Source organism: Battus philenor, unplaced genomic scaffold (assembly GCF_028537555.1).
Source record: "Battus philenor isolate CCGP_79_NKW_IND1 unplaced genomic scaffold, ilBatPhil1.0.hap1 SCAF_21, whole genome shotgun sequence".
Classification (NCBI taxonomy): Eukaryota; Metazoa; Arthropoda; class Insecta; order Lepidoptera; family Papilionidae; genus Battus; species Battus philenor.
In genome coordinates, this window is record NW_027181684.1 from 3,754,570 (window position 1) to 3,763,509 (window position 8,940).

At 33.0% G+C, this 8,940-nt stretch overlaps 1 long non-coding RNA gene and 1 other non-coding gene across 2 annotated transcripts; one reads left to right on the plus strand and one right to left on the minus strand.

Annotated features, from left to right (window-relative positions):
* Window positions 1-3,588: 3,588 nt before the first annotated feature.
* On the plus strand, window positions 3,589-5,047 carry LOC137923398 (uncharacterized). The gene is made up of 2 exons (XR_011107555.1): window positions 3,589-3,838; window positions 4,858-5,047. It is a non-coding gene; the product is annotated as an uncharacterized lncRNA (long non-coding RNA).
* Window positions 5,048-7,546: 2,499 nt separating this feature from the next.
* TRNAL-UAG (transfer RNA leucine (anticodon UAG)) lies at window positions 7,547-7,626 on the minus strand. Its single transcript has one exon. It is a non-coding gene; the product is annotated as a tRNA-Leu (tRNA).
* Window positions 7,627-8,940: the final 1,314 nt, after the last annotated feature.

Genomic DNA, 8,940 nt, shown 5'->3' on the forward strand with positions numbered 1-8,940 from the left:
GCCAACTCGAAACTTTTGCCTTTATAAGCCATTCGAATTTCCAGGTAAGTTCACTTAATATTTCCGTGCTTCATTAAATATAACTATAATACGATGCAAATTATATTACTTTAATTTTTTTTGTAATTAAAATTTTTCTTTTAAATATTATATTTACATGATCAACAATATCGTGTCTGTTTTAGCTAAGTTCTTTCGCGTTATATAAGAAAAGAGTGACATCATTTTAAATGTTCATTTACATTTAACTACTTTAACTATAGCATAGCATATAGGTGCCATTTTGTTCGACAACTTTTTGTCTTGTAGACAGCGTTGAAAAAACAATAATTATTTTTTCCAAATAACTTTGATACTAACCTTACTCATACTACATGGCAGATGCTTTATTACTTCCTAGCCAAACTCTTACTATTTGTAGATTTTTTTTAATGCCCTTCGCCTTTGTAGACTTCTCTACTTCTCCTATCCTGGGTACACAAGGGCGATTTTTACAAAAACATATTTTCTTTTCATCATATTAAATGCATTCTCATCATTTTTAGCAAGGTTTTTAATTCTTTCATCTTTTATTCTTTACAAATTCTTTCATTCCTTTCATTTTTGCCTAATCATTTCATTCATCACCTCGCTTGTCGCCTTTCCACCAGAATGCTACAGGTTTACAATTTGTTCTGTTTTTCTTTATTAAAATTTTTTATGCTATTTTCTTGCGTTTATACTCCTTCATAATTTAATTCTTACTTTCCGATTTTCCACCACATTTATCACAGATTTAAGTATTTATTTTGACTAGTCTTTTACAATTATTATATTTTTTTGCCTATTTAGTTTTTTTAATAGTTTCTCCTGTGACCTTCCTGCATTACTCTAGAAATGTCCTGCGACTCCCCTCGTTGTTCATAAATAATGCAATATTCCTTTATCCGACCCTCTGCTGCAACTGACAATCCGTTCTTCGCCAAATACCTATTTTGTGGCACATTGGTTCTACCTTTCACATACTTTTTATTTACTTACATTTTATTCGTCCATTTGGTATAACTTTCCTCTTCTTTCATTCTTTAACTCTTACAGTACTTATGTTGTAAGAATATAACAAAAGCTAATTAGATAGTCGAAGTGGCACTGGGCAATAACTTGAAAACCATTTTTCCATAGATGTTGTTATTTTTTTATATTTAGAACAGTACGTACTCTTTAAGATAAGACGTGACCATACTATGTTAGAATAAACTTGAGCATATGGCAAAACAAAGTGTTCTAATGGCACTGAAGAACAATATAAATTTACACCCGCAGGGGACGCGTCAACGAACACACCGGATGTGAAAATTCAGGAACACATTCTCGTGTAAAAGTAAACTCTAAGAAAACTAACTGTAACAACAAAGCGTGTAGATGTTGTACAGTATGATTGGGAGGAGGTGGAAATGCTTAAGGCGTGAATGTATAGTTTATTTACTGTCAATTAATGTATGGTATGCTCTTTTTGAAAAGGATTGTTTCAGAAATAATAAATGATTCTATTATAATATAGGATAAGTGAAGAAGTGTTTTCAAAATTCATATGACTACATTAGAGTTCCCCAAATTTTTTTGTGTCGTAGACCCCTTGTCATGTTTTTCTGTGTTGGGTAAACCCCCTACTTACCTGATATTGATTTCCTATAAATTTCTAACTGTAGTGAAATTTAGTGTTAAAAACTTAAAGTAAAAACACATGTTAATTTATACATTTATTATTTGAATTTAAATTAAATTAAATTAAATTAAATTAATAAAAATTCAAAAATAATTAAGGAAACGAATTAACATATTTGTCCCACATTCGTATTTATAGAGTGACGAATTGAACAAGTCAGTACAAGGTAGCGAAGCTCTGAGACTGCAACTCTCAGATTTTTACAAGTTCAAAATGTATTGCGACCACAAAGCGAATACCAACATCCTACAACTTACACAGTTTTAAAAAATATCTAATAATTATTTTTAGTTCATAGGTACTTTTATAAATAATTTAAATGTTTTGATATTATAAGATAGTATGATGTAAGTAAATAGGTACTATCAGTGTATGTGTTGAGATCCACAATCGTGGACCCCCGTTTTCATTTCATGGACCCCCAAATTTATTTTCGCTGACGTAGACCCCTTGCAAGTTGTCATTGTTGGGAATCACTGGACTACATACACAAATTGATAATTTATTACTATCTCTCCCAACAGATTTTGTAAGGTTTTCGATCAGGCATTTTGAGGAAGTACGTTACAGAATTCAAAATTTTCAAATTTAAATGAGACAAGTGAAATTTTGAATATTTTTCAAAAATTACCTGTACTGCATTGCTATTTTTTCTCGAAACTGATTTTCATACGTATCATCGTTATTGCAGATATGGCACGTACACTGCTAGTCGTTGGAGCCTTCCATAGATTTACAATAAAATCGATCGAATGCGGCCCGCGTGCGGCGTTTTTTTAAAGACATTAGCTCGATCATCTATCTACCTTGTGGGTGAACATCCTATGCTGTACTTGTCGGTCTGTTGTCTCCTCTCCAGATCTAAGATCTAAGATTTAAGACTCTTGCTGCCGTCTATTCGGTCACCTAAACTTGATAATTTGTCCACTACAAGGCAAAGGATCCAAAATATATTTATGATAGAAAGAAGACAAATTCAAAAATTATGATTGTAAGTAAATGTTTTAAATAAAATCAAAAGATATTTATAAAAGAAAATGTTAAGACAGAAAAAATAAAATGATGAGATGTAAAAAAATGTGGCGATGGAAGGTATGTAAATAAAAGCAATAACAATGAAAGAAACGATGAAGGAAGAAAAAAGATAGAATGCTAAAAATTGTGACGGACGAAAAATAAATAAATAAGGGTGTACTGAAAAACTTAATCAAAGTTTCAATTCTAAAAAAATATAGGAAAACGAGTATAAAAAAAAAGAACTTTCCCAACTGCTTCATAGCTGACTCTCCGCAGTGGCTAAATACCCCTTAAAAATGTATCTATAGGAGGATATACCATAATAACCAAGCGTGGCAGGTTATTTGGCAATTAACTGTATTATGGTACTTCGGGACGATGCTGTCTATCCCCTGGAAACTTGTTATAGAGTAGCTGCAATCATATATAATTATTGCACAAAAATCATACATAAGATTTATCCCGGCAATCGAATTGGTTACCTAAACGCAGTCATCTACCGCTGATCCACCACTGCTCATTTCTTAATGGATAACAGACATGTTTACATTCGTACCGAATAAATGTGTGACTAAAATGTTTTCAATATGCGTCAATATATATAGTAATTCAATAGGCGATAATGTGAATTAATACCAGGTAATTTATTTATAAACATGACTTATCGCTTATCTATATAGTGCCCTCAGCTATGGCGAAAGTAATGCAGCACACGACACGGATATTGTACAAAAAAGACATCTATTAAGTCGATTGCTAATTCAAAACGCAATGAAGAAGTCATTACTTGAATTAGTCATTTAAAAGTAATTATCATCAAGTAAATAAAAGATAAGTGTAATATAAATTTAGTTCAGTTCAGACAGTGCGTTAGTCGAATACACGTTATAAACTGAAATAAACAATAGAAAATTAAAAATGAAATTTTTAATTTTTGGATTTTTGATCGCGACTGTCCTCGTGGTGGAATGTTCGCACATGTTTATGGGCACGAGTGTACTAAAAAAAATTGTGTTTCAACAAACGGTCAAGTACAGCTCTAAAATGTTCCAGAAAAGGGTAGAGACATTCAACGTCACACTGCCATATAACAGATTACCAGGCAATTTTATTCAGGTTAGTAAAGGCGAGGTAAAAGTGAACCGCGCTCTTGTCGCGATTGTTAAATTTTTCTTTTCGGTTTCTCATATAGTAAATATTATTATTTTCTATTTCCACATTATTAAAATTACAGCCTACTGCTTAATATAATATTCTACACTAGGTGCAGCGTGACTCGTAGAGTGATTTAGGTTAAAAGAACATTTAATATTAGTGTACAGATTCTGTCTAATAAGACAACGCTAAAAAAATAGACGAAGATCTTAGTACAGATAAAATTAATGTAAACATAGATAATTGTAGAGCCTAAATAAATTAATAAAACTAATGAAAAGACTACGATTTTATGGATTCTTCAGGCAGACCATAGCCTACTAATAGGTTGACAGAAGATCTTGTTAAGGTAGTCGAAAGAAGCTGGATGCAAGCCGCTTGTAACCGGATCTATTGGAAATCTCTGGGAGTGGCCTGTGTCCAATCGTAGATGTTTTATGACTGAAATGATTGTCATGAACTAAGACAAATATACCAGGAATTTTTTTATCAATATTTAGTTTTCTTCGTTTACTTTTCTGATAGGAGAGTTATTAAAAATATTATACAACGTAAGTGTTGTAAGTGCTAAAAGGACCAATATTTAGCCACTTCCGCACATGCAGTAGTAGTCGTGCAATGAAATGCACCGCCCGCCAGCCGCTGATAAATGCGTATGCGGCAAAAAATGCGAATCACACAACCGCCACCGCCAAATCACTCAACACGTGTTTCACCCCTCCACGGGCCATCCTCAGAAATTATGTTACACCGATTAGTGCCAAACACAGAGTCTGTGTGACACATTTATCAGCGACTACCACTGCATGTGCGAAAATGGCTAAATATTGGTCCTTTTCTTACTTAGGATGGACTTTGGCGAGGTAACGCCTGATTCCATTAAATAAATGTTGTAAGTGCAGCTAAAGGTTACCTCTTAATTCAAATATGGAACATAAATACATCGTAAAATTTTCTTAAAAGTAAATCTGTTATTTCAGGGTATTTTGGCTTACGATTTGACGAATACGGGGGCTTCAGCCAACGTAACTGCGGGCGGACTTGGCTTTTCATTCGTTCATATTCGAATGAAGAGCGATAAAGGGAAAGAGCTTCACTATGATATTTACATTTATGCATAGTTTTAAATAAATATTATAGTAAATTATAATAAATATTTTTTTCTTTAAAGCTAAATTTTTTTTAAACTTCCCTATTAGGTAGTGAATGAATTTTTAAATGATAATAAAGTTTGGAAATGAATTAATTTCTTCCTGTATGAAGGATATTATGAAAGTAATAAAAAAATCTGTCTTAACTTGCTGTGGACTGTTTCTCGTATCTTATGAACTAGCGTAAATGGACTATAACATAAATAAAAAAATTAACGAATTACGTGTTATTCACCTTGTATTTTCTTTTAGTTAGGGCGTAATTTATATTAAAATATAATTATATTTGTTTCTTACGACTGCGATGCATATACCTACAAAGTTGGCATTTAGAATAACAATATCCTCATATTGCTAATCGAACTAAACTTCAAAATACCAACTCAATAACGTCGAAGGACCCGTAGAAGTATCTAACTCTAACTATAACTCTAAATGCACCCATTTAAAGTCAATTGATAACTCGAGCTACAGCTATTACGCGAAGGTGAACTGATAGTTGAAATGTTTCACATTGTTCTACTTGAGTCATCAAAATAAATAATTGTAGATTGGATGGAAGGTTTCGAATAATTTGATTAAAATTGATCCGTCTACCTCATAGATCTTCGAAGAGAGCGAAACCGCAACTTAACGTGGTAAGTAAATAGTAATAAATTGGATGGTAGGTTTTGAGTAAAGAACAGCCTAGAGGAACCATGTGTCACCATTACCAAGGAGTATACAGCTTGTGATGAGCTGCCCCGAAACTCACCGATATTATAGGGAATGGTCTCTTATTGAAAGGCTTCATTAGGGCGATGTTACAAAACGAGAGATCATGGAACACCGGTATTACCTTCTACGAAAAATAATGTTGCACAAGAAGACTGCGGAGAGAGACAGAGAGATAACATCTGAACTCCTCATCCGCAGTCGGAAATCTGGACGTCGGTGTATACCGCGCCCTTCTCCAACCCCCGCACTGTGGCCTTGACGATGGATTCAAGGTGATCTAACGCTCATATATCTTAGCGCTGCGGTGACACGAGACCTAAATCTCGTGTGTCTATGACAACCATCGGGGCCTGCATCTCAATCCTAAAGAGTTGAGGTACTAGGTCACCATTGAGGCAGTGGTAGTATGCGAAGGCGTTCCCGTAGTTTTAAAAAGGGCGTTGAAAAACACCGTAGGGTTTTAACCGGTAGGAGTCCAGTATAAGCCTTTCGTTGCCACAATAATAGAATGGTATCACATGCAGGATTTTCCCACGGAAGAAAAAAAAGGTTATAGGTTGCTAAGAAGGCGGTACCGCTCTATAACAGATGCTGAAAGTAAATTAGACTGAAGATTTTGAGCAAGAGAGTACACAGTCTTGTATACAGGTTCCCATAGAACACGGTACCGCCATCTTATGAATGTTAGAAGTAAACAATGATAATAATAATGGAAAATTTTAAGTAAGGTTAAAGGTTCCCAATTAGGCTAAAACCGGCAGTGAACTCAAGAGGTTTTAATAGGGGAGGTAAGGGTCCAAAAATATGTTATGAAATATCTACGTATTTAAAACTTTTAAACAAGCGATTTTAAATATTGATTTTATTATTATAAATAAGCGTAAATAAACATTAAATAAACACAAATACATAAATAAATAGGGTTCATCTAGTTATCCTGTAATGTTTTTTTTTAAATTAAAGTTAATTGGTATTCCATAAAAGGTTAGACACGTACTGGCTACGTGAATAGCACTTTCATAATTGATTCTAAATTTAAAAGAAATTATAAGTCATCATTATCACCATGGCAGCCGCAGAACGTACGCAGTTAGATATGGAACTCTAACGCAGGTTTACAATAGGATGTGTGAATTATATAAGATTGTTCAATGAAAATCAAACCAGCTATCACAAGTAATGTCCGCAATCCACAACATAGAGAAGTTATTGTTATAATGCCGCAAATATCCAAAGGTACTCTTTGAAATTATTATAGCATAACAATGTAGATAGAAGTAATGTCTCTCATCATGCATTTATTTATTTTAAGTAAGTAGTAATTTTACAAAATTACAATTACCAATTAAAATACTTACACACTGTAGGCGTGGCCATCGTGCACACGAAGCTCATATCTAAACATTGATAATTGAATAAAACAAAAAAAACAATATTAAATGGCTCTTTAACTAATAATAAAACAAGACACGAGCAATCTATTTAGGCTGTTAAATTAAATATAATTTTATACTTTATAGCAGTGATGTTATAGAAAGAAAAATATAGTTTACAAAAAGTTTTTTTTTATGAATAATTTATATTTTTTCTCCTTTAGTTGTTATCCAACAATTTTGTATACACTTAACATAATAGATATAAAATACGATAAAGGTGTAAAAAAAATGTTAACCGAAGTCATACTTACAATATTTAGATTGTTATTATCTTCGTTAAATTCATTAATCTGAAATTTGAACTATTCAATTGAAATATGAATTGTAGAAAATGGAACACAAACATTAAAACTGAAAAAAAGTATTGACAGCGGTGGGATTCGAACCCACGCCCTTTCGGACTGGTGCCTAAAACCAGCGCCTTAGACCGCTCGGCCACGCTGCCTACATACCCGATGATTGAATTTACATGAGATATGAAAGATACTTTTAATTATTCATCAAAATTTGTATATTTGAAAAAATATAAAATAAGCAATACGACAGAATAATGAAATTTTATTTTAAATACGTTTTATCTGTCTGTAAGTAAAAAATAATTCCGATTGATTTAATTGAAATATGTAAACAAACATGCTTACATTTAAAATAACTATATTACAATTATCATTACATAGGGTGACAAATGAGCTATATATTTTTTACTTGAACACTGTCATGCAAAAACGTTAGCGAAAAAAACATTGAACGTTAATGTAAACATAAATGCACGAACGCTAATGTCTGTGGAACATAGATATTAACAATAAAAAAGAGCTGTATATTCACGCTTTTAAAACTCTAAGGAGATTTCTAATTAAACTGTATCAAGTCTCCCTGAAATATTTAACATTATTTTTATATTGGAAGGCGACAGGCAATACAAAGCTTGGAACAGATAACAAACTATAATTAATTTTAACATGTAGTAATTAGAAGTAAAACTACGCGCTTTTTACTATAGTATCACATATATTGATTATTTTTAAACCTTTCATTTTCTGGTGTAGCAATTACGTATTATAAACGATATTCATCCATTAAAACCTTTGTATTTATAACCAATCACCCTGTATATATGCATAGCTATAAAAATACACGAGCGTTTGATTTAAGAATTTGCAGGAAGAAGTTGCAGGAGTAAGCACACCATTAATGCACACTGGAGTAAAACAAAGGTCGATTCGTTAGCGAACTTCGGGCGGTCGTTTGGAATTTTAATTGGGATGCACATTATTTTGGCGTGGTTTATAACAAGTGAACTTTGCAATAAGACGATCTGTGCCAAGTTTTCAAACCCAGATGCGTAAAAACGCTTACATAAAGACCAAATATGGTCATAGTAAAAATCAGCTAATAGCATCCATGGAACGGAATACTGAACACACATCGCTGATGCAGCGTATGATGTCTGCCAACAATGTGGACAGACAATCCTGTTAAGGCTGTCGGAAGATCCTGGATGCAAGCCGCTTTCAACCGGTATTTTTATAAATCTATGACAGGAGCTGAGGTAAATATAATCGATTGATATTCCAAGCCGCGATCCTTTGTCATAATGCAAAATCACTCTCCAATATTGTTTATATGTATAAATGATAAGAGTCTGTCGTGATTCGCAGCTGGGAGTAGAAAGATCCATATCAAATAGCCGAAATTCCTTTCCCAACTGTCTGCGCTAAAAAAATCGAAAAAAATTTTAACAAAACACTAGCGATAC